The sequence below is a fragment of the Corvus kubaryi genome, unplaced genomic scaffold (assembly GCF_017639235.1).
Source record: "Corvus kubaryi isolate FWS band 111438036 unplaced genomic scaffold, C.kubaryi_AGA036_p1.0 37284, whole genome shotgun sequence".
NCBI lineage: Eukaryota > Metazoa > Chordata > Aves > Passeriformes > Corvidae > Corvus > Corvus kubaryi.
The window spans coordinates 2,167,504-2,194,938 of NW_024581088.1; the positions used below are offsets into that span (position 1 = coordinate 2,167,504).

At 45.5% G+C, this 27,435-nt stretch overlaps 1 long non-coding RNA gene across 1 annotated transcript; it reads left to right on the plus strand.

Moving 5' to 3' along the window:
- Positions 1-8,869: 8,869 nt before the first annotated feature.
- Positions 8,870-27,022, plus strand: LOC121663479. The gene is made up of 3 exons (XR_006015640.1): positions 8,870-8,990; positions 12,420-12,425; positions 27,008-27,022. It is a non-coding gene; the product is annotated as an uncharacterized LOC121663479 (long non-coding RNA).
- Positions 27,023-27,435: the final 413 nt, after the last annotated feature.

The following is a 27,435-nucleotide window of genomic DNA, read 5'->3' on the forward strand; positions in this document are numbered from 1 at the left end:
ATGTTTTCTTTCATTTCTTTCTTTTCATTAAGCTGCCAGTCCAACACTGGTTTACCAGCACAAGACTTATCATATGTGTGAAGCCACTTAGTGATCTGATGAGCTCCTCCTGACACTAAGGTTCTCTCCTCTACTGTCAGAACTACCACAGAAATGGGTAAACAAAGCTAAGAACAAAAGAAAGATTACTAAATAAATCAACATCTTAGCAATTAATGCATGCACCTACCCCAGAAGTTCATGTAAAAAAAACTTGTATGAGTTAAATATTCACCTAGTATTCATTTCACAGATGGAATTATACCTCATGCCCATTAACAGAGATAATTACTGAAACACCAAGATCAGCTTAGCTCCTGTATCCTGAAAAGAACAAAAGAGAAAAGAAATCATTGCTGCAGCAAATTGTAGAAGTGTTAAAAGGCTCAAAAGAGTGTTCAACTAGCAGACAATTTTAAGTAAAGCTAATAAAATATGGCCACTTCATTATTCATTCATGAGGAAAGGCTGAGTTCAGACACTGTTTCAGCAGAGAAGCTGCTCTATAATATCCTGTCTCTTGTTCATCATTCCCACAGTCTCCATGCACATCTTGTTCGTGTAGCAATTCTTTCAGTGCACTGAACACCAACCAACCCAAGGAAGTCAAAGAAGAAATCCCCACTGTTTCAATAGACTTTAAATCCAGTCTTGATCACTGTCTTCCCAATTCTGGGATGGGGCACACTGCACAGTAGAGGAACCTCATGCTGACAGCATTCTGCTTTCCAGGGAATAACCTCTCCCTTGTTTCCCTAAATTCTTATGAAAATCCTGGGTCTGCTCCTCATGGATTTAGTTGCAAGATTCTCTTTGCCTTTGATTTGTAGCAGAACAGTAAGATCAGATGAAGAGCCACATCAAGACATTTATGATCTATTTTCTGGCTCCGGTTCTGACACGTCATGAATAGTGGTGTGCAAATTACTCCAGTCATTTGTTCTTTACTCAGATGGTCGTGGAAACAAGGATGGGATTAATTTCCCTGTTTGCAAAGTGTCTCGACACCGCTCACGAGAGCAGAGGTGAGCCAAGGCTGTGGTTCTGAGGACAGGCTGCCTCAGGCATGGAGGGCTACGGGTGAGCAGAGGTTTCCAAAGTCAGATAATTTGGACACAACCTATGGGAATTTTCATAGGCATCCAGATCACCAAGACAAGTTTAAAATATCATCTTTAAGCATCACTAGCCATAATCACTCCAACATTTTGCCCCAGTCTTTTTCCCATGCATACCCAGGTCACCGCTTTCTCTTTGCATTCTTCCTGCCTCTTTTCAGGCAGAGACCTTCAAGCCATAAAACTTCCAGGAGTGTAACCTACTGTAAAATGAGGCAAAACACCAAATAATTAAGTAAACAAGGAGCATCAGGGTCCATTGAAGAAAGGGTTTGGTTGGGCAGAAGCTGTTTTATAATTTTACTGATCTGATGCACCTTATTTTCATCTTCTTTTCCTGTCAGAGTGTTCTTGCATTTTGAAATTTAATGCCTTGATTTGACATTTTCTCCTGTCCTCCATGCCACTTGCTATAATTACTCTTTCAATTTCCAATGCAGCTTCTTTTTTTCCTGGACTGAAATTTACTTGTAATTTCTCAGAAAAAAAAAATCTCCTTGTTAAAAAACAAATGCCATGGATAATTGAAGAGGGAAGGGGAGGAAAATAGGAGTGGGAGAATTATTGCTTGTAAGGGCATAGTTGAGGTAATAAAGGAAAACAGAAAGTTCCAGCTGTAAGGGTTGGTCATATCTCTCCAACACCAGACAGAGGGGATCATGAACCCCTTGAGGTGAATGTAATCCATGTGTTCTCACTGCTGGGCACTGTGCAAGCAGTGGTTCTTGCTTGGGGCCATTGCTTCTTGTAGTCCATCCCAAACCAAATAATAGCAGCAATACCTTAATCATAAGCACATATGGACCATTAGATCATGACAAAATGGTATATAGGCCTTTAGAGCACACCTGAGGAAGTTACAGTAGCAGGTGGGTCAAGGACCAGCCTTCAAAGAAGCCTTTCTGTGAAGCCTTTCACAGAGCTGCCAGAGCTGTGTCCCAGCCCTGGGGCACCACAGAACCATAGAACAATTTAGGTTGGTAGAGACCTTTAAGATCCTTCAGTCCAGCCATTACACACTCATAGAATCACAAAACCACAGAATGGTTTGGGTTGGAAAGGACCTTAAAAATCATCTCATTCCACTCCCTGCCATGGGCAGGGACACCTTCCACTATCCCAGGCTGCTCCAAGCCCCATCCAGCCTGGCCTTGGACACTTACAGGGACAGGGCAGCCACAGCTTCTCTGGGCACCCTGTGCCAGGGCCTTACCATAAACCAATGGCTGGTACTACATGCACTGAATTTCTCTGGGAATGCCACAGCAAACCAGAGTATGGAAATGCTAGACACAGTTCCAGTAGAAAACATCCTTTCTAACTTCCTAACTTAATAGGGCTTTATTATTTCAGCCAACTGTAAAATCAGAACATGACTCACTAGCCTGACAATGTTATCTTGTCAAGATCCCAATTTCTTGACTGTCGGAGGGTTTTTTTTCTTCTTGTTTTCTATCTGCTTTTGGTTTATCCTCAATTCTCTTTTCGTTTCCCTGTGTATTGATTTGCAATCTTCCTTTCTGCTTTTCACATTTCACACACTTAGATTTCAGTGATTTGGTTTCTTTTCTTCCTTCGTTGGTATTTAATACGTGCATTCATCTCCATGCTTAAACATATGGAGTCTCAATATCTTATCAGCTTCTCAAAACTCCCACCAAGACTTTTCTTCTTTTGTTTTTCCTTGGGTCACACTAATGCTGTTCTGGAAGCTAAATGGTGGGACTTCTTTTCAGCTAAAATTAATCAAACAGAAAAGTAGAGTACAGGGGTTCCTTTGATAACTCTCCTGGTCTTTAAGCAAGTTCACAGGCTCAGAGATTACAGCCATATTTATAGCACTGAAGAAGTGCTGAAGAAATGTTAGGGGTTTTAGCAGAAAGTCTTATTCCTTTATTTATTATTAACATATTAACATAAAGGGAAGTACAAATGCAGGAGTGTGAAATATGATTGTCACTGGGCTCAGCATTTCAAATGGATGCAATATTCATGGGCACAGCTCAGAAAAGAGAGGGTGCAGCTGTCTCCAGGCCTGGGGTTTAACACAGAGCAGCTGGGCTTGCACAGGCCTTTCCATGCAGCAGACTTTGAGCTGCTCTCCAGATGCTTCACGAGCGATGTCAGCTTCAGGCACAGCATTTCTGGGACTGTGGGACGCTGCCCACTCTTCTGTGTCTGTCTTGCCCTCAGCCATGGGCATGAAATTGCAGCCCAGAAGGGAAGACATCATAGCTCCTCTGCGTAGTGCCTCCCAAGGGGCTAAATGGTGTTTGTGGTGTCCTCCAGCGCAGCTTGTACCCAGCACCACAGCTGGAGGGGAAAATGTACCTCCTCCTCCACCCAGGATGGCATTCAGGAAGCTGCTGTATGCTGGATGGTGTGTAGTACCAAGCATTTAAAACTAGGTTATGGTAAAAGCAATTCTACATCTGTTTAACCTTGCTGCTATGAGAAATCCCATTTCATAGAATCCCAGAGTGGTTTGGATTGGGAGGGACCTTAAAGATCATCCTGTTCCACCCCCTGCCATGGGCAGGGACACCTTCCACAAGAACAGGTTGCTCCAAACTGCATCCAACCTGTCTTTAAACACTTCCAGGGATTTCAATATTTGAATCTATGTGATTAATCTGAAGCAAAATTTTCAGTGTACAAATAGGTGTGGGCTGGACCAGGACATTACAGTTCAGGCTGAATTGTATTGGAGGTGTTCAAGAAACAATGGGATGTGGCACTCAGTGCTCTGGTCTGGTTGACAAGGTGGACATCAGTCAAAGGCTGGATTCACTGATCTTGGAGTCTTTTCCAACCCTCATGATTCTGGGATTGTGTGATTCTATGATCCCCTCACTGCAGTAATCTCTGTCAGAAGAATCACAGCACACACCTTTGCTGAGGATGAAAGACTGTGACCGGCCCAGGTATTTCTTAGATTGCCATAACCTCGGGAGAAGCATGAGTTTTTATCCAGTCTGGTTTTGGTCCTTTTATGATAAGTTGTTACTTTTGTTAAACAGCTTCATTTAGTCGTTCTGATAGTTTCAACTAAAAATGGAACACCCAGTTTCAATGAGATCTTGGCTTTGCAGAGTAGGATATGATCAGCTCTTACCTCAAAGCTTTGTTGTCCATCTCCAGTATTTCTAGCATGACAGCAGCTGAAGACAAGTGGCTGTTCAGTAATCTCAGCTTTTAAATAATAATAGGAAAAAGACACTAGCCTTCAGCATTTTGAAAAATAGTTTTACAAGCCTACAGTATGTAGTATACGAATCACATCCTTTCACAATCACTTGTTCAACAGCATAGTTTTCATAAATCAGTCCTGTAATTTTACTTGCTGTTGCCTTGATTTTAGAAAATTTAGATTTCAGAGTTTTGAGAGTATGAAATAGCTATATCTGTAATTACTGAAAATTCATTTTTTTAAAAAGACTGATTTTTTTAAATGGATATGAAATCAATCTACCTAGGTTGAGTCTCAGAAAATTAATTCTTTGTTCACAGAGTTAGTAGAAAATTTGGGGAGGATTTGCTGTTCTCATCATACAAATGAGAGTTAATAGCTGTTTTGAGCACAGTGTGGAGCTGCAAAAGATCCTGAAGATCTGTATTACAAAGAGGTTTGGGTCAAACAACATGAATTTTTATGTCACCTTTTTTTTTCATTTTCATTATTCAAATCCTCATAGGCAGTATGAGATGTTGCATTTTGCCAGGAAGCTCTTTCAGAAACACTTCAGACATTGCTGTCCATGGAAGGAGCTGTTGTTTTCTAGGAGTAATTCTCCATCAGTGGGCTGTAAACACAGCTCCAGTTTGGGTAGCTTGGCTTGACTAAGGTTGTACAAAACAAAGTTTTCACAAGATGATTTATTGACTGATGTATCATTTTTCCCCAGAGTAGAAAAGATTATTCTGCCCAATTTTATCTTGAAGAAAAATCCAGGAAACCTCTCTCGTAAGAATCTAGAACACCCCTTTTTGTCAGTGTGTGGGAGCACTGGGAACACTGCCATTGCCTCTACAGCTCACAGTACTCCTGGAGAGCTTCAGGAGAGGAACTTCATTCCTCCAAGGAGCTGGATGCTCCTGAGGAGACAAGCTGATCCTTCCAGAGCTTGGGAGTGCTATAATCATGGGAATAAATGAACAAAAATGACCAACCTTGAAGCAACCAAAATTTGGGGAAAGCCAAGACTGGACTTTTGTTTATGTCATAAGCAATAATGATGTAAAAATCAAGAGAGAGTGGCAATATAACAACCCCAAAAATAATCTCCAAGCAAAATACTGTACATTTTAGACAATCAAAATGACAACCCCTGGGAGTACAAGATTAATTAAACTGAATAAGAAGTCAGTAATTTCAAAATTGAGTGAGAAGACATAGTTTGAAGAATCTTGAATGATATAAAAGACATAAAATACAGGTATGCCAGAATGTCAAGCTCTCTACTTGCTTGACTTAACTGGCCATACTGCCTGCCTGGAGACAAAAGGAAAGAGAAAAAGTAAGGCAAAAAGCAAGTGGTTCATAAAGGAAACCCAAGCTGAACAGGGCTGTGTTTTCTCCTCTTCTGCCCTTTCTCTAATATCCCTTCCCTCCCCCTCAAGCTCTGTTTCTCTCTAGGGGTTGATGAAGGCCTGTCTGTTTTGGGTTTTTTTGTTGTTACAGTTTTATTAGGAGTTCAGTTCCTCCTGTGTCTGAAGCATTCTGTGATAGCTGGAAAATAAGTTAAATGTGACACTACATAAAATAAGAGACTTGAGTAACTGCAATAGGAAGAGATTTACGATCGGAGTGTGTAAAGCTTTGTGGTGTTGTTTTTTGTTAACACTTAATTTCACTTCTGTGTCTGGACTCACATTTTCCTGTATTAAACCTTCACCTAGCTTCTCCCTTCTGAACTGGGAGAGCTGGATAAGTGCATATCTTGAGGTATCCCACTGAAGAATTAACATGTGAGTGGTTTGGCTGAATCACTGGGGCCCAGGGGAGAAGTCTGGGGACAGAAACCCCAGATGATGGGCCAAGGTCAGAGTGTGGGAGCTGTAATCACCCAGGCAAAGCACTGACCTGCAGAAAAGTAACTGCAGAGACAACAGCAAGTCAGGACAAATTGTCCCCACGTCCCGCCTGGAAGGTTTCACTCAGTGAGTTTACTCTCAGCTCTCAGTGAGGATGCCGTAACACTTGTAGTAAAAACAGAACAGATCTGTACCTTTTTAAAAAGGGGTTCCCTCACCCATCTTCTCCTTCCATCACCCTTTAAAGAGCTGTCAAGCAGCAGGTGTTATTTTTGCTGAATCCAAGTTTAGAGTGTGAAGAAACAAACCAACCAGGGACACATTTAAGAGAGACTGCATTTTCTGCATGGTGCACAAGCAAACCAGTCTCACTCTGAACACCTACATGCACCACCATCTTTTCTTCCCGCACCTCTCTGAGCTGTCACCTGAACAAGTTATGTTCTGGCAACAGAGAAAATAAAACAATATTAATCCTCTATGACACGCTAATAAAGCGCCATGTGGCTCCCTCCATTCCATGGGCCAGAATCCAACAGAGATTCCCCTTGCAGGGACGGAGTAGGTGCCTCCAGCTTGCTGCCACATCCCAGCCCCATCCTGCCTTGTTCTTCACGCTTCCCTGCCTTCGTCCACTCCCTCACTCTTGTTCTTATCAGAGCAAGCATTCCAGGGCTGCAAACACTCTGTGTTTTACATGTGCACAGTAGCAAGTACAATGCAATTCCTGCCCTTAGGCACTCACACAGAACAAATCTTAAAAGGAGTATTACATTTTTGCCTCTCTATATGGCTGTGTGTGGAACATGGCTCTGACCCTGGCTTGGCCACAACCATCTTCCCTGTACAAACAAGCCAGAGGGAAGCAAGTCCACGAGAGCTTTAGGAGTGGGTAAGGAGAAGGACTTCAGGGTGGTTGCACAGAGTTCTGGAAGGCTCCTTGACCTGGCGTGACTTGTGGAGGAATTTCGGCACCAAGGGGAGATTGGATGATTGAGTACTTGGAATGTTGGACACTGCTGAGCAGTGCCAGCACCTGAGACCTTGCTGGGTCTAACCAGGCACGTCAAACACAGCTCCAGTGAAAAGCTGAGCAGAGACAGTCAGCAACCACCGCTGCCCCGGGGCAAGAGACAGCAAGAAGGCTGTCAGAGGCCACCACTTGGGTGATTTTGACAGCTGACAAATATCCTGGTGGAGAATGACCCATTCATCAAAGGCAAAATTAATTATGGATGAGATTTGAAGGAAACGTTCAGGAGTGCTGTGTTTGATTGTTAGGTACTGGTGGTCCAGGCTCTCAAGGTCACCACTAAAGGGGATGTTTAATGCCCAGCTGACACTCCTCTTTGATTTCAAGCTCCTTTTAAAATTAATCTGCACACTTCCTAGCCAGCTTACTTACTCACTAGCCACACTTCCTCCAGCCAGTTACCAATCCAGCCTGGATTGGTAACACACACCACTGCTCCTCTCAGCTCCCTCTCCTTTCACTGCCTTTGAGTATTGCAACTTCTTCGTTTGCTCTTGCTTATCTGAGATTTTCTATCTAGCTGCGGTGTTTTCTCTCTTTGCTGCTCTCATTTCCCTTCTCTGCCCCTCCACATAATCCTTATCCTTCTCTGTGCTTCGTTTAATCCTGGCTGCCCAATTATGCAAATCGCACATTTACATTTTGACAGGGCTCCTCCACCCCTTTTCACGTGGTTATTTGTAATACAAATCATTCCCCCTTGCTTCCCCCAGTTCCTAACTGCCTCTCAGCTTCCTCACTAGGATGTGGTGTTAAAAGCATGGGGCTCAGACCTAATCCTTCCTGCAGCCTTGTGCTGGGAGCCATAACCCCAGTGCTGCACTGCACAGGACAGCTCAGAGGAGCACACTAACCTCCTTCTGCTGTGCTGGCTGAGAGGAGAATCATGGAATCACAGAATGGTTTGGGTTGGAAGGGATCTCAAAGCTCGTCTCATTCCACTCCCTGCCATGGGCAGGGACACCTTCCATTATCCCAGGCTCCTCCAAGCCCCATCCAACCTGGCCTTGGATACTTCCAGGGATCCAGGGGCAGCCACAGCTTCTCTGGGCACGCTGTGCCAGGGCCTCCCCACCCTCACAGTAAAAACAGGTCTCACCTGGCCACTCCCAGCCATGAGGTGCTGAAGGGCTGTAGTTGCAAGAAGCTGAGCTGGGAACCTTATCACATGTAAGGTAACCTGCCTCTCTCTTCCACTTTGTTCCAACTGATGCAGGTTCCTAGTAATTGTTTTCAGAAAGTTGTGGTTTTACATCTATCCCCAAAGATTAGCTGCACTTGTCTACTGCATGTCTAGGGGAAAAGTCATAGAATCTTAAGGAGTTGGAATGGACCTTAAAGATCCCCTAGTCCGAACCCCCCATGCCATGGGCAGGGACACCTCCCACTAGAGCAGGCTGCTCAAAGCCTTATCTAACCTGGGTTTGAGCCCTGCCAGGGTTGGGACATCCACAGCCTCCCTGGGCAACCTGTACCAGTCTCAGCACCCTCAGAATGAAAAATTTCTTCCTGATATCTGACCTAAATTTCCTCTCTTTCCATTTGTACCCATTCCCCCTTGTCCTGTCACTCCAGTTCCTGATGCAAAGTCTCTCTCTGGCTTCCCTGGAGCCCCTTCAGACCCTGGAAGGTGCTGTGAGGTCTCCACACAACCTTCTCTTCTCCAGGCTGAACAGCCCCAACTCTCAGCCTGTCTCCATAGGGGAGGGGCTCCAGTCCTCTGATCAACTTCCTGGCCTCCTCTGGACTGGCTCCAACAGTTCCATGTGTTTCTTATGTTGGGCATAGCAGAACTGTGTGCAGGACTCCAGCTGGGCTCTCACAAGAGCAGAGTGGAGGGGGAGAATCGACCTGCTCCCTCGACCTGCTGGCCACGCTCCTTTGGATGCAGCCCGGACTCTGTTGGTTTCCGGGCCGGCTCACGGTGAGGTTTTCCATCACCCCCAAGCCCTTCTCCCAGGGCTGCTCTCCATCACCACTCTGCCCAGCCTGTGGGTGTGTCTGGGATCGCCATGACCCAGGTATAGGACCTTGCACTGCATTTTGTTGAACCCACAGCATCTTTAAAGACAAAGTTCAGGTAGAGAAATTAAACTCCCAAGATTTTGCAATAGCACCTTCAACCTTAAGCTGCATTTACTACTACTGCACTCTGAAGCAGATATAATATTCCTTCATCTCTATAGCATATAATTTTTTTCCAGTAGAGTAGCATCGGTTTCTGCTTCCATTCCCTCTCTGGCTTGGAGGAGATTTGTTTCTGCAGACTAGTGTTTTATTTGGGTAAGGCCTTATTTATCTTTATTTTAAGTACATCCTGCTCTGCGTTTACATTGGAGAAGACAAGGTCAGGGAAGTATACATCTTATTTAGACTGGAAAGTGCTGAAGTCTGAGGGCTCCCAGTGAGAAGTCTCCCAGCAGTAGGCATTACTCTTACTGCTCTCTCAAGATGACCTTCATTAGCTCCCACATTAGTTCATTACCTCATCTCCCAAGAAGCTTCATATCTGTGACATGTTACACAGTGGCAAAAATTATATTTAAAAGTACAAAAGCCATCTTAGCTTCACTAGACTGGGGCCAGACTTACACAAAACACCATTGGCATCTCCAGTCTTCACCATCCTCACAACACTGCCAATATAGAGGGATTATTTTCACGTTACCTACAGACGTAGCAGCACAGCCCCAGGAGATGGTCATCACCAAAGGTCAGAGAGGCAAAGGCTGGGAGTGCAGCAGCATCACCCGCAGTTTACAGAGGCATTCTAGGTTAGCCTGAGCTCAGCAAGAAGCCCTCAGGAAAGCTGGCAGCTGAGCCCGGGCACACTGAACCACTCACCATGGAGTTTGCTGTGTGATTTACATACATAGGAATTTTTATAACCAGAATGTATTTTTCTTCTTCTTTCTCTGTCAAGCTTGAGTGAGCACATGGTTACAAGACAAAATTGCCTTTGCTTCCCAGTAGTGCTGTCCCTGCCTGTTTTCCATTGCTGCCCTCACACCCATTCTTCTCTGTCATTTCCAGCCCTGTTCCAACACCACATCTTTGCTCTTCTCCTCTTGGCCAAGACAACTTGGAAAACTCACACTGCTGAGGGTGAAGTGGGTATGTCAGAGTGCTGTCTTCTCTCCCTACAGTTTCCTGTGTTTCTAGAACACACATTTACCTTTGAACATTTGTTTTAATCTCTCTTTTATCAATCTCTAGATAAAGCCCCGTTGGTTTTCTATCCAGTCCAGCCCCTCATTTGAATTCCCGGTGCATGGCTTTCTGTACTAAGATTCAACTTCCTTCCCTCTCTTATCACCCCTCTTATCTGCTACCTCCAGCTTAGCATCTTTTATCTCCTCCTTTTCCTCCCCCTCTCCTTTTTCTGTCCATTTTTAAGTGAACTCTTCATGCACCACTAAACCCAGTCCATCGCAGCAGTGCCGTCGTTCCCAGTCCGGAGCTGCGGCTGGCTCCAAGCCTCCCTCGCTGCTGGAGCAGCGGCTGCATCCCCTGCATGCGCGGCTGGATAAATGGCCAGCATTAGGAATGTTCTGTGCGACGGGAGCCTGTGGCAGTGCTAATGTGCCACTACTAGTGCATCTCGCTGCCGTCGTCACATCAGTCCTGGGGGAAATTACAGCGAGATGATCTACGGCGCTCGCCTCCTGTTTTAATCCAGGCTGCTTTGCGTCCTGCTGGAGAGAAGTACAGTCAGTGGCAGCTGGGAAGGAGCGGCCTTTTAACACAGCGTTGCTGTATCATTGCTTGTGCCGCCCTGCCTTGGCTCCCATCGCCTGCTCCGCAGCCGGGCCGGGCAGCGGGGGCTGCGCAGGGGATGATGAACGCTGATGGCCGGGACCGGGGAGATGAGGCTGATAATGGCTCTGCGGTGCTTCTTCGCTAGCAGAGGAGGCCATGCGAGAAAGGGAAAGGTCACACACTGAGGGAAAGAGAAGATACTTAAAGCTAAATGTCAGAACATCAATTTGGTGAACTAAGGAAATGTTTCCCTCTTTGCAGAGGGCCTTCAGAAGGGCTTGGAATGGATTGGGGTGCCACAGTGGCCCCTGCTCTGCTCCCCAGCCACCACAGGGAAGATTTGTCCAAACAGTTCCTTGGCATCACTCAGCACGAGCACTGAGTCACATTTAGGCAGGATTGCTGTCGTCATGGATCACTTGCTTATTGAAACTTAGGGGTGCAAACCTGCCTGTAATGATTCCCTGTCACAGCCACTGTCACCGCCTTTCGCGCAGCTGTAACCATTTTGTCTGGAGCCGTCAGAGTTAAAAGCTCAGCTGCAGCTGCACCTCGGGCTGTTGGGATGTGGGTTCCCAGCGCAGCAGTCACGGGTCAGGCTCTGTAGTAGACACATCCCAGGAGGCTGTGTGTGCGTGGAGCCTGAGAAATCCTGGACACTGCTTTGAACTTCAATTATTAATAGCCACCTCAAGGCTTTCTGAGAAGATGAGCTGAAAACCACAGTCTGCACTTCACTCTGAGGATACTCCACCTTTATGTTTGTGTCAAAACAGGGACTTCCACAAATGACTTTGTTGCCAGGGGCTTGAATTATGTACAGGGAACTTGGTGCTCTGCTGCATCACAATAAACAACAGCACATTTCTATGGATTTATTAATTGCTTTTGTATGCATTTATTTTTCTGTAGTGGCTTAAGCAAATAAAATGCAGTAACAAGAGGATTTTTACTGAGTTAATTAAAGAGGAGAGCAGTTCTAGGCAAGCGTGACATTAAAGACTTGCCAAATACCTCTTTTCTGAAAAAACTACCAGCCACTTTTAAGTCTGCTCCAATTCTTAGGCTTTAATGGAAAGTCCTTTCCAGACCAACTTGTTTGAGTTTCAAAACAAGTTGGCTGTTGGCAAGTTTGTAAAGGAGAATGGGCAGGAGGAGAAAGGGGGGTTATGGGGAAAATAGGGAACAGAGTGCATCTGAGATAACAGTTTAAAAGTTCTACGAGTGTCCTCCTCCCAAAGCATTGTCACTAACTTTGTTCTGTCTGAGGCTCCCAGTTCAGGGATTGTGTGGTGAACCAGCCTCAGCAGTTTCAAAACTCTGGCTGAATTTGGCCCTAGATGTCTAAAATCTGTTTGATTTAACATTCTTTGCTCTTTCCCTAAGTTTTAAAGTTCTGTCCTGCTGTGCTGGCTTTGACAGGAAGCCCAAATCAGTCCTCGGTTTCTATACCCAAGATATTTGCCACAAACAGCTCTGTATTAAAATCAATGAGAGATCTGACCTGTTAATTTCTGAAGTAGCCTCTGGTATGCAGAGAGGCTCTGCAATATTGTCTGGCTCTCAGATGTGAGAAATGGCACTTTGTATTGCTCACTGGGTGTTAAAAATGTATAGATGTGAAGTAGATTGGGAGGTCTGCCAGTACAAAGTTAATGGAAGTTCTCATAATTTCCCCAAGTGACATTAGTGACCTGGGCTTGAAGTGAAGCCAGGTCTGGTTTCACATCATCTAACATTTCACTAAATGTTAACCCATTGAGACAGAATTTTTATTAGGTAAGCCAGAATTTCATAATTTACCACAACCTCTAGATATATATTTTCCTTTTACTGTCCAGAAGATGTTTATTACTGTCTTTTGAGAAGTATTAAAGGAGCGTTAGTACAAATAAAGCTCCCTTCCTTAATCTCCAGGCAAGCTGCAAAAGCAATTTAATCTCAGCACACTGGATACCCGGTGTGCTGCTTTAGCACATAAGGATCCAACAAGTATACTCCAATGCTCTCGAGGGCAGATGTTGGATGACAGAGCTGCTGCAGTGGGAGAAGGCAACACAAGGATGCCGAGGGGAGAAAGCCCTTCTCAAAGGCAGCCCACCAACAGAGTGTTATTTTTCAAAATGTACCCACTCAACCCAATGGCACCCACAGCGGGGAAACATAAGGTAAATTAGTGACCTTTCAGGCCCAGATGTTAAGAGAGTAGAATAGCTGAGAAATCCAAGGGCTAAGGTCAAGATAAAGAGTGCTGCATAAATGCAACAGCTGTAAGGCACTGAAAAGGCATCAGAGACAGTGAGCACCAGGAATATATAAATCACTCGGAGCAATCTGCTGCAGCAAGGCGTGCTGGGCTAGACAGCCTCTTTAAACTATTGCCAACACTTTCCAAAAGTGCGTGGTTAAAATTAGGCTTTCCAAGCCCATATTTAGAAATTGAAAGGCACCAGAAGTACTGAGCACCCACCGAAACATATGGGCTCACAAACCCTCTGGAAATCAGGTCACACGTTTGAGGCAGAGATTTCTGTGCTGAGTTGCCCCTGAAGTGAGAATGGTCTTGGGCTGAGAGCACTGTTACCTCCACTGCTTTTCAGATCCAGCCTAAAGAAACAGCTAAGACTCAACTTCTTTATTATGAAAAGCTTTGACCTATATAGAAAACTCAAGAAGCCTGAGCAGCAGAACTAATGAAATATGATTTCCAGCAGTTCTGTCCACCTGGGTTTCCCAATACCCATAAGGAGTGACTTATAACGGGGTCTGTCTCTTTTATATTCCCCTAATTTTCATAGAACTTGCATAACTTTAGTGTCTTCACCAAGGGTGCTCAGAGTTAGTCCATGTATTCAAACATCTCCTTGCTTATTTGGAAGTATTCTCAAGGGTTTGGGGACCCTGTCACTTACAGTACAGGTTATACAAACCACACAGTGACACAAACTGAAGGGCTTTGTGTTGTTGATGTGTCTGCAGCTTCTCTAATTTATTCCAGGATTGTTACAAAGTAGGACCTTTTCCAAGGGTACATGTGTGCTTACAGAGACTTGTTGGAATCTGGTTTTGTCAGTCTTTTTGTTTTTTTGGCAACAGGAGGAAGCTGATTTGTGCTAAAATATGTACTGTTTTCTCCACTTTGCTTTACTGAGAAATTTACCTGAAACATTCTAAAATCTGAGAGGTGGGGAAAAAAAAAGATAAATCACCTTTAATTGGTACATATGGCCAAAAAACCCCCAACAAAAACCAGTTAGTTTACAAGTCTCCTTGTTTACTCACAGACCAGAATTAACTCACAAAGGATGTAACTCTTCATCTCGGATGGGACATAAACAAACATTATTCCACTGGATTAAGACACACCTATCTGTAAACAACACTGAGTATTCCCTTTGGTAGATGCAGTACCTGTGACCCCAGCAGCTCCCGGTGCTCTCTGCAGGCAGAGGCTGCAGCAGGAGTGTGCTGGGTTCACAGGAGCAGCAGAAACAACACTGAATAATTTGGACACCAGAGAGCCTGAGCTTTATTGCAGAAGACACCAGGCTCCATGTGTAAAGCTGACCAGCAGAAAAATCTCATGAACCACTGGGCTTTTTCCTGCACCAGATCCCAGTTTGGTCAGGTAGAGTTCTGATTTATTTATTGCTCATCAGTTTTTAAGACTCTGATTGTATAAATGCTCATGTGTTTGTGTTTATTCCTATGTTTCAATTTTCCCCAAAACTGTCGCACAAAGTTCAGTTGCTGTGTTTGTCTTTCTTATGGAATCAAGTCCTATCAATATGGCCTATTTAAAATGAAAATTAGGCAGCAATTAACAACTATTTCCCAAATCAAGAGGAAACAAAAAAGCCCTATTGAGACAATACAAAGCTTTGTGCCTTCTGACAAATTTCTATGTTCCCCAGTCCTTATCACATTCAGGCTTTACTGGCAGAAAGAAGAAACTCATAAAAATACTCTTGTTTTCTCAGAAAGGTGTGTTTTTCCATTTAAAATAGCTTTGAGAAAATACCCCACCAGCAACTTAAAATTTGTTTTCTCAAAGCAAAAGAAAACATACTACAGCTCATACATATGTGCATATAAATACAAAGAGACATAAACAAAACACTTATAGAATCCTTGATTATTAATATGTGTGTTTGGTAACATTACTGGTTTCAAGACAAACTTAGCTCACCTGAAGGATCTTTGCTGCTCTGACAGATGCTCAGAGCAGCTGCAGGGCCTCTGCAGAGCCCCTGGTGCTGGGCTTATGCTCACAGGTGAGGCTGTTCAAGCCCACCCTGCAGGAGGGTGTCAGGGGCCCTGGCTGCTTTAAAGAGCCTGGAGCAGGGCAAGGAACCACCTGCAATAGCCCTGCTTGAAGCAGTTTCATGGGGTTTGAGGTGTGCTCTTGTTTCAGAGTTGCCCAGGCAGCTGAGGCTCGAGGATGGGCAGGGTTCTGCTGGCTCAGGCAAGGTCGGTCAGTGCTGCAGCGTTTGTCATGTGTGTCTCTCCAGCAGCTGTCAGAGCACAGGGAGGCAGCTGGCACAGCCACGAGCTAATGAAGCTCATCTGGTACATTAGGTACAGGAGGTGTAATGCAGAAGATTGCATGTTCAAGCCCTACTATTAACTCATGCAAAAGTTGGCTGTGTGTTCTTCCCGAAGATGGAGTGGAGGCTTGCAGTGTCATTACTGGGAATAAGGATGATAAATGACAGTTGCTTTTCTAACCATGTGCATCTTTTCTCTGCAGTGTGACTCAAGTTCCTCCTGTGATCCACTTGGGGCAGCTACCACTCCAGGTTTTTTATCCTCATGCCTTTTACCAAGCCACTTGAAAGCATTTGCTCTTGGACGAGAGCACCTCTTTCTTTGTATGCCCAGTGGTTTGCAATTCTGCATGTTCCTGACTGGGGTGCGGAGGCCTGTGGTGGTTTTGCATCCATGTGTCTGGACCTGGTTTATCCTCCCCTGTGTATACACCAGGCTGTAGGGCTCTTAACTGTGCCTCAGGGATTGTGCAGGGGCTCTGGCTGATTTGGGTGAAACCACTGAACAGGAGCACTCAGTATCTCTTACTCTGTGCCCTGCTGCACATTCCCTACTGGACCAAGAGCAAAGGGCACAGAGGAAGGAAGGATTGGGGTTTGAGCCCAGAGCCTGCATGGAGCTGATTCCCAGGGGTTCAGCTCTTGTTAAAGCAGATCCTTAGCAGACACAGCCCTCAGGAATATCCCTGCTGATGGGAGAGCAGGGTTGTCTGGAGAGCTCAGCATCTATGCACTGAACTCTTCTGAAACCATGGAAGTTCCTCCTGCTGCTCTAATCAAAGCCAAACTCACTCTGCCATCTATTCCTCAGCGTAGGGAAACACTGGCCGTCATCTCTCCAAATGAAATCCTCAATCCACTGAACTCAAGAGGACTTTTGCCTTGAGCTTTGACTGAGCAACAGGATTTCTCGCCCTCTGCCTCAATATTCACCAGTGACCCTGGGAATGTCATACATCTCCTTCTGTCACAGCTGGGTTTGGAGCTCTAATGTCTGTGTGCAGCCACAGTGTCTCTGCTCCCAGGTCTTCTGAGTATTGAAAGAATGAAAAATGCTTAAAACAGTCACTAACAAATTTATTCTTTTCATGGGAGTCCTCAACCAGCTCATGCGATTCTTATGGGAGACTGAATTTCTCTGTAAATTAATCCACAAAAATGCTGATCCCCCTGGGGTGTTAGTGATACTATTCAAAAGTCACAGATAGCATCTTTGCCAACGTTCTGTAGTATCAGTGCTGTTGTCTATCTTATTTCCTCCCTTATAATTTCTTCCTATTGGTCTTGTATGTGGAACTAGCATTTTTGTCCTAATTAGACAATTGCACATTATGATGCACTAATTTGTTAACCTATGTTCACAAATCTTTTAATTACAGCAGTCGTCTTTGATGTGCTGTTATTATTCAGCTACGGCAGTAAACAATTCAACAGCTAACTGGAAGGAACTCATTATTTTCTGAGAGACGTTGTCATTATTCTTTAAAGTATTTTTTTCCTAAAATACAGACAGTGAAGAGCCAGAGAAATAAACAGAGAGTCACTTCAGAAACCAAACACCTCATTTCACCACGTTGATAGTTATTATTGAAAACACAAATATTTTTAAAGCGTAAATAAGTTGAGGACTTATCCTTCACACTTGTAATCCCCAGGCTTCCAAGCTCCCAGGGTGACTAGAAAGGCTTCTCTAGCATCAGCACAGCAACAGGTACTGGATATGTGAGCCTTCACGGTGCATCCAAGCTCCATGTAAGCACTGTGTTTGGTGGGACACGGCCACATGGCAAAGGTTTTTGCTCATTTGTAAAGGTGAGGTAAAGATTCCACATGCTTAACTCCCCTACGTACCCTTGAAGAGAGGGTTTAGCCCTTCTTTCAGCCTTACTTCTTGCTTCAGCAAAACATAGCCAGGTGATGCATTTTTTCTCTTCCAAATTACTGTCATTGAGCTGCCTTTAATCTTTTAAGGATTATATTAATATTTTCAAGCATTTTTTCCCCTCTTGAGGCTTGGCATACAGATTTGGATTTTAGCTGGAACTATCAAACTGTGGAGGCTTGTGTTTTATCACCAAGCACAGCATGAAGACACCACAGTTGCAATGTACAGATTGCCAGGAGCAGACTGTCTTTCTTGAAGATCAGGTTGTCCATGTGAATATTTGCCAGCTGCAAAGGCCAGATTCGAATTTCTGGATGCTCCACTTTCCCAGGCCTGGGAAAGACTTTCTCCTGATTTTGCATCCCTCAAAAGATCAGCAACAGCTGCTGAGACCTCTTAGAAGAGTAGGAAGGGGGAAAGAGGAGATAACCAGGCCATCTGTTGTAAAACCACAACTCCTTATTGATTTCAATAGACTATTTTTGGTCCAAACAGTTCCAGCACACAAGCACCCACATACCCTTTCTGCTGGCAGTAGAAAGCCGTGGCTGTTACTGAGAACAGGAGGGTGAATAGCACAAAGTAGCATTGGGTCTCCACAGCAAAATCAGCCACCCCTCCTTACTCCTGGCACATGTTTCCCTAACCCCTTCTTAAAGCCTTGTAATGATGGAGGTGTTATGCCCTTTCCAGCAATCTCCTCCAGTGCTGAACCCTTCCTGCCCTCGAGTGCTTTTTCTAATGTGAAATCTGTGTCACCTCTGCAGCAATTTAGGGCCATTATTTGTTGCTCTACCCACTTTTCTGGAAGAGAGGAGCAGAGCAGATGAGATAAGAGTGAGAGGAAGGGAAGACATCCGCTGTGTTTCCTGGGAAGCAAGCCTTGCCGACCTTTCTGTGGTTTTCAGCCTGTCTCATTTCTCATACTCCAGTTTCCACTCCATAAAACCCAGCAGCGAACGTGCCGTGCTGTGATGATTGGGGAGAACTTCAAGGGTTCATTTTGTCACAGTTTTAAAATGTCAGATTAGGCTGCACAGTCACATTAGTACCGTTAGCTTTAATATACTCGATACCTAATCTGCCAGGGCTTCTTTATTGACAGGCTGCATCTCTATTTGAGCTTGAATAAACTTGTGCATAAAATGTTATCAGCAATGACAGCTGAAAAGAGGTCTATTGCTCTTTAAATTTTTGATGGGAGGCAAGCATTCTGTCATTTGTGATAGCATTATATGTAATCCAACATAACAACTTGATAGTCTGATATAACAACATTCCAGCTTCCCTGCTACCATTGTAAAGAGGTGCTGTGTACAAGCTGCTCCTACACGCAATAATATCAGCACTGACAGCTGGTAAAAGAGTCAAGCTCCTCTCTTTCAATTTCTGGGGAGCAACCCTCATCTTTAGTGATTTTTTTTCCTTGGGTGTGGATAACATCTTTGCCCAAATGCCCTGGAGAAATTTTTCTGGTTTGGAAATTCATTACAGGACAGAGTTGTCTCATGAGATGTCTTTATTTCCACAAGTGCTGCCTTCAAGTGTGGTACAGTGGGATGGAGTTTTGTCCCAAATCACAGGACAGGAGCTCCTCAAAGTCTTTGCTTCCTGCATGTATTTCAGTTCCATCTTCCAAGTTCTCTCATCACTGTTGGTTCCACTGTTGCCCCATCCCTCGAAATGTCCAAGGCCAGGTTGGATGGAGTTTGGAGCAACCTGGTCTAGTGGAAGGTGTCCCTGCTCATGGTAGGGGGTTGGAACTGGATGAGCTTTACCCCCCTTCTAATCCAAACCATCCTCTGGTTCCCTGCCAGGCTGGGACTAAGTGCTGTCACCCAGAGCCCCCATCTTCCCCTTCCTTTGTTCTCAAAAACCCCAGGATAATCTCACCCAGCAGTTCTCAGCACAGCACCAGAAGAGGTGTGCTCTGCCACCCTGCAGGGACTCTGCATCCTGTTCCTCCAGAGAACACCTTTCCCTTCATGCTGGACGCTCCCTGCATTCACACTCATGTAAAGGAAGTGTAATACATGAATCAAATATTTTGACCACTACTGGTTTGTTAATTGAATTTTAACTTTTTATATTGCAATATTTTAACTGCTTGAGGTCAGGCAATTTGGAAATTAACTTCAAGTTAGTTCTCGCAAGAAGATCAATACACAGGATAAAAGATATCCATTGGATTATGAGCAGTTCATGTCCTAAAGAAATATCTACTGTGCTTTTTCTTTAAGTGGACTTGATTTTCACTCTTTTATACCTCCTCCATGCTTGTATAATTAACTTAAGTCAATGAAAATCCAGTGGAGCAATGCAGTTTCATTTAGCTGAGCTGCACCAGTGTGAAACTGGTATGGAGGAAGGATCAGTGCTGGCTGAAATGGCAGCACCAGCTTTGGCAGTAGTGTCCAGAACCAGTCCATTTTTTTCACATACTCCACTCCACAGTGTAGCAACATCAGTAAGCACCCAAGTGACACTGAGAGATATCCAAAGGTACATTCAAATGAAGGAGCACATTTTAATGTTATACCATATGTTGCTAAACGAGCTGTCAGGCAACACTTATAGGCAGGTGGATACCAGACCTGTACATAAATAGCTGAGGTGTATTTTAAGGCACAGGTTTGTGGAGGAGGCTGTGCTTCACCTGATTTCTGGTTGGCAGGGAACATTGTGATAACCTCACCTGACCCTCGAAAGAACAGGAATCACAGAATTTCACGGGGGGTGTTTTACCCTTCTGTTCTCATTTTTATTCCTGTCTGTACATGTTAAAGCATTGCTTTCATTTCTGGTGAAATTTCTCAGCACAGAATCACAGAATGGGTTGGGTTGGAAAGGACCTTAAAGCTCATCTCATCCCACCCCTGCCATGGGCAGGGACACCTTCCACTGCCCCAGGCTGCTCCAAGCCCCATCCAGCCTGGCCTTGGACACTTCCAGGGATCCAGCCACAGCTTCTCTGGGTACGCTGTGCCAGGGCCTCACCCCACTCATAGTCAAGATTTTCTTCCTAATATCTAATCTAATTTGACCACTTTTTATTTTAAAACCCTTCCCCCTTGTTCTATCACAACAGGCCCTGCTAAAAAGTCTGTCCCTATCTTTCTTATATGTTCCCTTTATGTACTTGAATGTGCTCTAAGGCCTCCCTGGAGCCTTGTCTTTTCCAAGCTGAACAATCCCCATCCCAGAGCCTTTCCTCACAGGAGATGTGCTCCATCCCTCTGATCATCTTTGTGGCCTCCTGTAGCCCTGCTCCACCAGGTCTCTGTCATTCCTTCACTGCAATTACAAAATACCCTTCTCTTGTCCAGGAGCACCATTGCAGATGTTTGCCTTTCACTGCCCATGCATGCAGAATTGTAGAACCAGTTAGGCTGGAAAGTACCTTTGAGATCACCAAGTCCAACAGTAAATCAAACCCTGCCACATCCACCACCAAACCATGTCCCTAAATACCATAACCAGAGAAACATCAGGGTCAGGCTGACACTGCTGCACAGGCAGCCAGGGCACACAAGCCAGGGAAGAGCAGGCTGCCTTTCCAAAGCATCTTACACAACACTGGTTCGCTCTCCAAAGGCAGGGAAGTGCTGCTCCTGTTGGCAGAGGGGTGAATTGAAGCACTTCTGAATTCAGCTGTGAGTGTTCCTCCTGGTGCCCGTAGGGCTGGGCTGGCACAAAGCTGGGCAGAGCCCTGGAGTCAGTGTCTTGTCCTTGGGTAGCCTGGGCTGAGACCTGCTCACTCTCTGTGCCAAGGCAGAGACTTAATCAAACTGGACATGGTGTGGAGAAGGTGCTATTCCCTGCAGAGCTTCATGAAATAAGGCCTTGAGGCAACAGTGCTCTGCATATGATACAGACTGGAAACCTGGAGGGTGAAGGAATATCCCAAGAGTGGGTTCTCCCAGCCCTCCAAACACTGGTCCTGCTGCCGTTGAAAATCAAGTGTGGTTTTATCTTGATCAGTTCTCCAGCAGGAAGTGGTGGGAAGATCAGAGCTTCTTGAATTAATTGGAGATTTTATTATTAAAACAGAAGAGTTTATACTGGGCATAAAAAAAATCATTTTTGTGATGCATTCTTTTCCAGAGCTTCCCGAGGCTGTTGCTAAGATAGGTAACTGTTAACACCTTTCTATTGCTTTAATTCGTAGTCTCCAGGCAAGCTTCTTAGGTTCAGACTATGGGAACACAAACGTGTATGTGATACAAACTAAATGCATAAGTGTCAGCAGTTAATGGGGTAAATTAATAGTTAATTGGACCACACATGTACAATTAGTTCCAGGTTCTGAGATGAAAGTAAAAAACACTTCTCTTCTGAAAGAAAAATTGCAGTTATTAAAGAATTCCCAACATGTTGTAACCAAACCCTGGGCTTCTCTGTCTCACTCACAAAGCCAAAGGCCAGAAGCTGCACCTGACCAGGCTTCACCAGGGGTGGCATCAGGCTCCTGGGCAGCATGGGCAGAGCACCACATCCCAGGTGAAGCTTTGGGGGTTGGACTCTTTGAAGCTCTGCTGAAAGGCTGTGATTGTGGAGTGAAGGTCTGCTTGGGTGGGTGGTGGGTGCTGATGGCCGTGTCTCCCTGAACGGGGAGTCTGGGGAAGCTCCAAATAGGGCAGTGGTCTCCTTCCCCTTTGGATCATCTTCCAGTCACACACAGAGAAATCCCTCCTGGCATTAGCTCAGCACCACTCTCCTCATGGAGTGCTCATTGTTGCCATGGCTCCTGCTGGCCCCCAGCAGCCCTTCTCCAAGAGCAGTGGCCAAGCTGGTGTTTGGTACTGGAGCTGTTTGGGCTGAAGATGCACAAAGTGAATCTCTGTGAACTAAATTGCTTAACCGCAGCCCAGGGAGGGCCCCTGCATTAAAATTATATCTCTATTTAAATGTCAGGAATGTGGCCTTTGCTGGAAGATCAATAGAAACACGGGAGGAGTATTTTCAGTTTTGCATCCTTCATTCATCATGATCTTCCTTACTTGCCTTGCTTGTGGGGCTGCCCCCAGCCAAGCAAAAGAGACACAGTCTGCCATTCATCTTTTGTCTCTTCTCTGAGGTGCAATCCATTGGTCTTTCCCTGCAGCCTGGGTGGTGTGAGGAGCGGTTTGTGCCAGGAATGATCTCTGCAGGTGGAGGAGTGCTCTGGCAGAGATGGGAGCCCTGGGCAGTGGGGCGAGCCTGCACTTGCTGGGGGAAGCCAAGTGCACTGAGATACCCACTAAGGGCAGACTTTTTGCCATAATTTGTCATCACTGTTGATATTGAAATGTAAAACAGGAAAGCAGAGTGGAGGGAGGAAGTCAGGAGAGCTGGAGCCATGCAGCGACTCCAGGCTGGAAGCGCCCTGCCTGCTAATGAGGCGTGAAACACCACGCGGCCTGTGTAAGGCACAGCTCAGAAATGGATGGAGTTGGACAGCTCGCCTCCACACAGAAAGCAAAGTGGCAACTGTGAAGTAAAGAGGGCGCAGGAGTGAGTTTAAAAAAGGAATCAAACCAGTGTTAGGGGCATAAGCAAACTGGATTAGGAAAAGGCCTAATGGAGAGTAGCCTTACTGAGGCTTAAAGGCTGATGCTGTCCTCATCAGAGCAAATCCACCAGCTCCATTTGGGGGAGACTTCATTTTACAGATGGGATGGTCCCTCCTTACCTAAAGTCCACATCTGTCCTACCGCTGAGCACCTCGGGGTGAGCTGAGATGACGCTTCCCCGTAATCTAACTACCTTTGACAGCAGCTAAGAGAGCTGAGAGAGAGGCCAAAGATATGTATTAAACTGTAGACAGCTTTTAGTAGTTCATAAAATGCCTTTTCAGTGATAACTTCGATCAGAGGGTCAGAGAAATGGAAGGAATCCTGTGATTTTGCTCCTCTTAGAGTGCATCAAAGGCAGGCTCTGAGGGGACAGCCATTGCACCTTGGCACTCACGGGTTAATTGAGTGCTGCTGCTTTAGGTCTCATTTATGCCGTATTTTTTCAGTAAACACACATCAACTCTGAAGATCTTAATTAGAGTCTTTGGAAAAACCCAATATGCTATAATTCTTCCACTGAGGTCTATATGAAAAACAAGGAACATATTTCAAATGCGATGGCAACAAACAAACAAGTGTGCATAGCCCCAGTCTACAGACTCAGTACATACACACACACTTCCCTAATATGCTTGCTTAGGCTTTACAATCTGTTTATTAATTCGTGAGTAAACTTGATATGCCCTCTGGAAAAAATACTAAAATAATATCTCTCAATTGGCTTCACTGTTAGCATGCCTCTAATTAAGTAATGTACACCTCCACTCACTATTAAACAGTTCCATGATTTTTAACACCAGTGTTGTTTGGTGCCAGCTATAAAAATTTTTAACAGCTCTCCTGTTACCACTCTTCTCCTAAGTACATGAAAGTGGCTTTACATATTTGACCTCTCCCTTCCCTGTTCCCACATTTTTAACCCTTCTTCCCCACTGCAGCAAGGAGCTGAAGCCTTGAAGGTCTCATGGAGATGAAAGATTCCCCCCCTGCTTGGTGCAGGAATTTCCACCAGCATGCCTCTGAGGATGGAGTCCTCTGGGCTTCCCCTGAGATTGCCAGGGACTCTTTGAGGAGCAAAGTTCTGATTTTGTGAGTAAAACCAACCCATAGAAGTAAATCTGATGATCCATAGCAAAGGCCAGGAGAGATGCTATGGCAGCATCTGTATGCCAGGAGCTGTCAGCCTGGCACTAAACTATCACTTTGACTCCAAATAATACAGAAACCCTTTAGCCACCCCACAGCCTAACACCCAGTAATCTCCAGCAAAGCAAGAGCAAATCCATGGGATTATTTTCCTTTTCAAGGTAAGCAGGATAATGTACTCAGCTGGAGTTGGGCCACGAGGCTGACAAATCTGGGGATGAGGCACACCCTGCAGTTAAGGAGAGACTGAGACTCAGGTGGATCCATCCAAGGATCACTAAATGCAAAGTGACCCTCTGGTCCAATACTGAACCAATGGACAGCCAAAAACTTCATCTGGAGGAAAAGCTGCTGTGTCTTGACCAGTTCCTCGTGGTCAGATAACCAAGGAGGACCAAGGCAGTAACAGCTCAGTGTGGCTGATGAAGCTGCAGAGGCTGCAGTCTGGAGGGACCTGACTCTGGGCCATGAGCATTGTGTGTATTTTCCTCTTACAATTCACAGATAATGAGAATTCTGATTTTTACCCATAAATTGAAGAAAGAAAAACAGATCTGTGCCCTGTCCACAGGGAAGCACAGGCAGATAAGCAGTTTCTGGATCATTCTCAAAACATCCAAATGTCTGATCTCTAAATCCAGCACTGTGTGATCCCAATGAACAGGTCAGAGCAACGATTGCCCGTGGAGGCTGCTGAGCACCCTGCTCAGAGTCCTGCCCAGAGCATGCCGAGTGGGAGATGATACCAGCAGAGCAGGAGCAGGAGCAGCAAGGGGAAGGTGCAGCCTGAGCCCTTCTCCTGCAGCCCCAGGCATCAGCCCTTCTTGGTCAGTAGCTGCCCGTCTTCTGCAGCAGCTACTGGGTCTGTGAATGATCTTACCTGTCTGTAAAAGCCTTTGTAACATCCTGGGAACATCACAGTTTAACAATGCAAGTGTGAAAAACCCTCCTTCTGTTCTCAGCAGTGACGAAGTCTGGCAGGAGCTGAAAGCACTTGAAATTAGATCCTGAAAGCCTTTTGCCAGCAAACCAGCATCCATCCACCCCAAGCAGCAGTCCCTGGCTCTCTGGTCAAAAGTTGCAAATGGCTCATGGCAGCTCTGTGCAAAATTACTTGTCCTGGGAGTTATCAAGCCATGCCAGATCCTGCCTCAGACCTATGGAGTGTCTTTGTGGCCTTAAAACAATTTTTCCTGCATAGTTTTCACTTCCTAAGATAAGGGGAGCTTAGTGTCACAGCATCTGTCATGACACTACTTGCATTTGCTGCCTGCTGGCCTCATGCAGGAGGGCTCACCGGTGTGGAAGAGCCTGTCCTGGTACAGCCCTGCCTGTGCTGCTTCCCAGAGCTGCTCCCTCATCAAATTATCATCTGAAGTGCACACAGGTTTATTACCACAGGCCTGAGCCCTAGGGTACATCACCGTGTCCTGCAGCCGTAGGGAGGAGGAGGAGAGAAGATCCAGCAGGCAGGAATTGTGCAGCAAGATTGATTTATTTAATTATTTTACAAACTCTTTTATAGACTTTTTTCTTCATAGTCTAATTGGACAAAGGACCAGCCACCCCTTGGGGGTGATTGGCTAAAATCCTAAAACATCCATTGTCCAAATATTTTCTACTACACCATAAACAAGACTTTCCAAGGTTGCAGGTGGCTTGGTTGTTTACATTCCCTGCTACCTCTTCTGTGAGAGAGAAAAATCTCTCACGGACTTAGAAAATAGCAAGAAAATCCTCGCTAGCAGCATTTTTGTACCTACACAGGTTTGTCTCAGCAAAGGAGCTCGTGTCTTCAGAGGAGAGCCAACACATGGGGAGATAGATGATCAAGGGACCTACGCTGATAAGCAAAGGAGGGCACAGGAATACTGAGCAGCACAGGCCCAGACGTGTCCGTCAGGATTCCTCAGAGGTCACTGGAACAGCGAGGGGCTGTCACACGTGCCAGGGATGGCACTCATAAATAACAGCCACCTGTGACAGGCGGGAGGTGTAGCTGTTTGTAGGCAATCGCATGTGAAACAGGCAGACAGGTGTCATCAATCCAGCCGAACCCCAGGCCAAGTCCTGCCTCTCGCTCCTCGGATCAGAGCGTGAGTATCAGCTACAGCCTGGAACTAACTGCCATCCTTAAAAGCCAGTTCTGAATGCAGGTTTTGATTGAAGGAATTGCTGCGTCCCTGCATTGCCACTATCGCTAGAAGAGAAGTGTGCCTAATGGGGGAGAAGGGTAATCTCATTTGATATGAAATTATATTAGTGACAGTTCATTCCTGGGGCTGCTCAGAGGGCTGGGTGGGTTGGATGGTGCTTTCATGGTACTTACTGATCCAAAAGTAAATAACTGAAGAAGCAAATGTCATCAGGGTATGGGCCATGGGGAATGGGGAGAGAGCAGCAGCAGGAGCACATGGGGATGAAGTCAGGCACCATCAGCAGTCCAGCACACAGATGGGAAAAGAGAAAAAAGGGCAGCTATCCCCTAGGGCAGGGATGAAAATGAGCACAAGAAGAGGAAAAGGAGGAGTGGACAGCAGCAGGGCCTGCTTGGTTATCCCAGGGTGAAGAAATTTCCTGTAGTGGCTTTGCTGCCCTCAGAGCCCATAGCTCAGAGCAGGAGGGGGCTGGCACCCACTGCCTCTGCTTAGCCCCAGGCAATTGCCAGGCTCCATGCAGGACTAGCACACCACACATCTCTATCCTGTTGCATTTCTGCACAAAAGACTTCCACCGAATGGAGAGTGAGCAATTTGTATGCAATTCTATAGGGGAATCAGCACTGTAGAATTGAATATATACACCCTGACAAAGACCTCATAAACAGCCTACACCAGGACACTGCCAGATTTCTGAAACAAAAGCTCATTGTCTGGTGCTTCATCATGTAGTACCAGCCTCATGGCAGGCAGGGCCAGGATGAGCAGAAAGCACAGGCACACCCCATCACAGGACACCTCTGGCTTCACCAGAACTCCAACCCAGAAGTATGGGTGCACTGGTGAAAACTGGTGCAGGTGTTCATGGCCAGCCAGACACATCTCCATCCCTGCAAGGCTGCCAGCAAGGCTGCTGGAGGTCTGAGCCAGCTCAGAGATGATGACTTTGCAGCTGGGGACTGGCCATGAGAAAGATGCTCCCAGTGCAGAGGAGGAAGAAATTCTGCTCTTGGGTCCATGGACTGACCCTTGCCTTGTTCCTGCTATCAGAACATAACACCTGCACTGTCATTTAACAAACAGATCAATAATTAGTTATTTCTGCTTAAAAGCAGCAATAAAGTACATTATTTGTGTTTTATTACTTACAGTTAGTAATA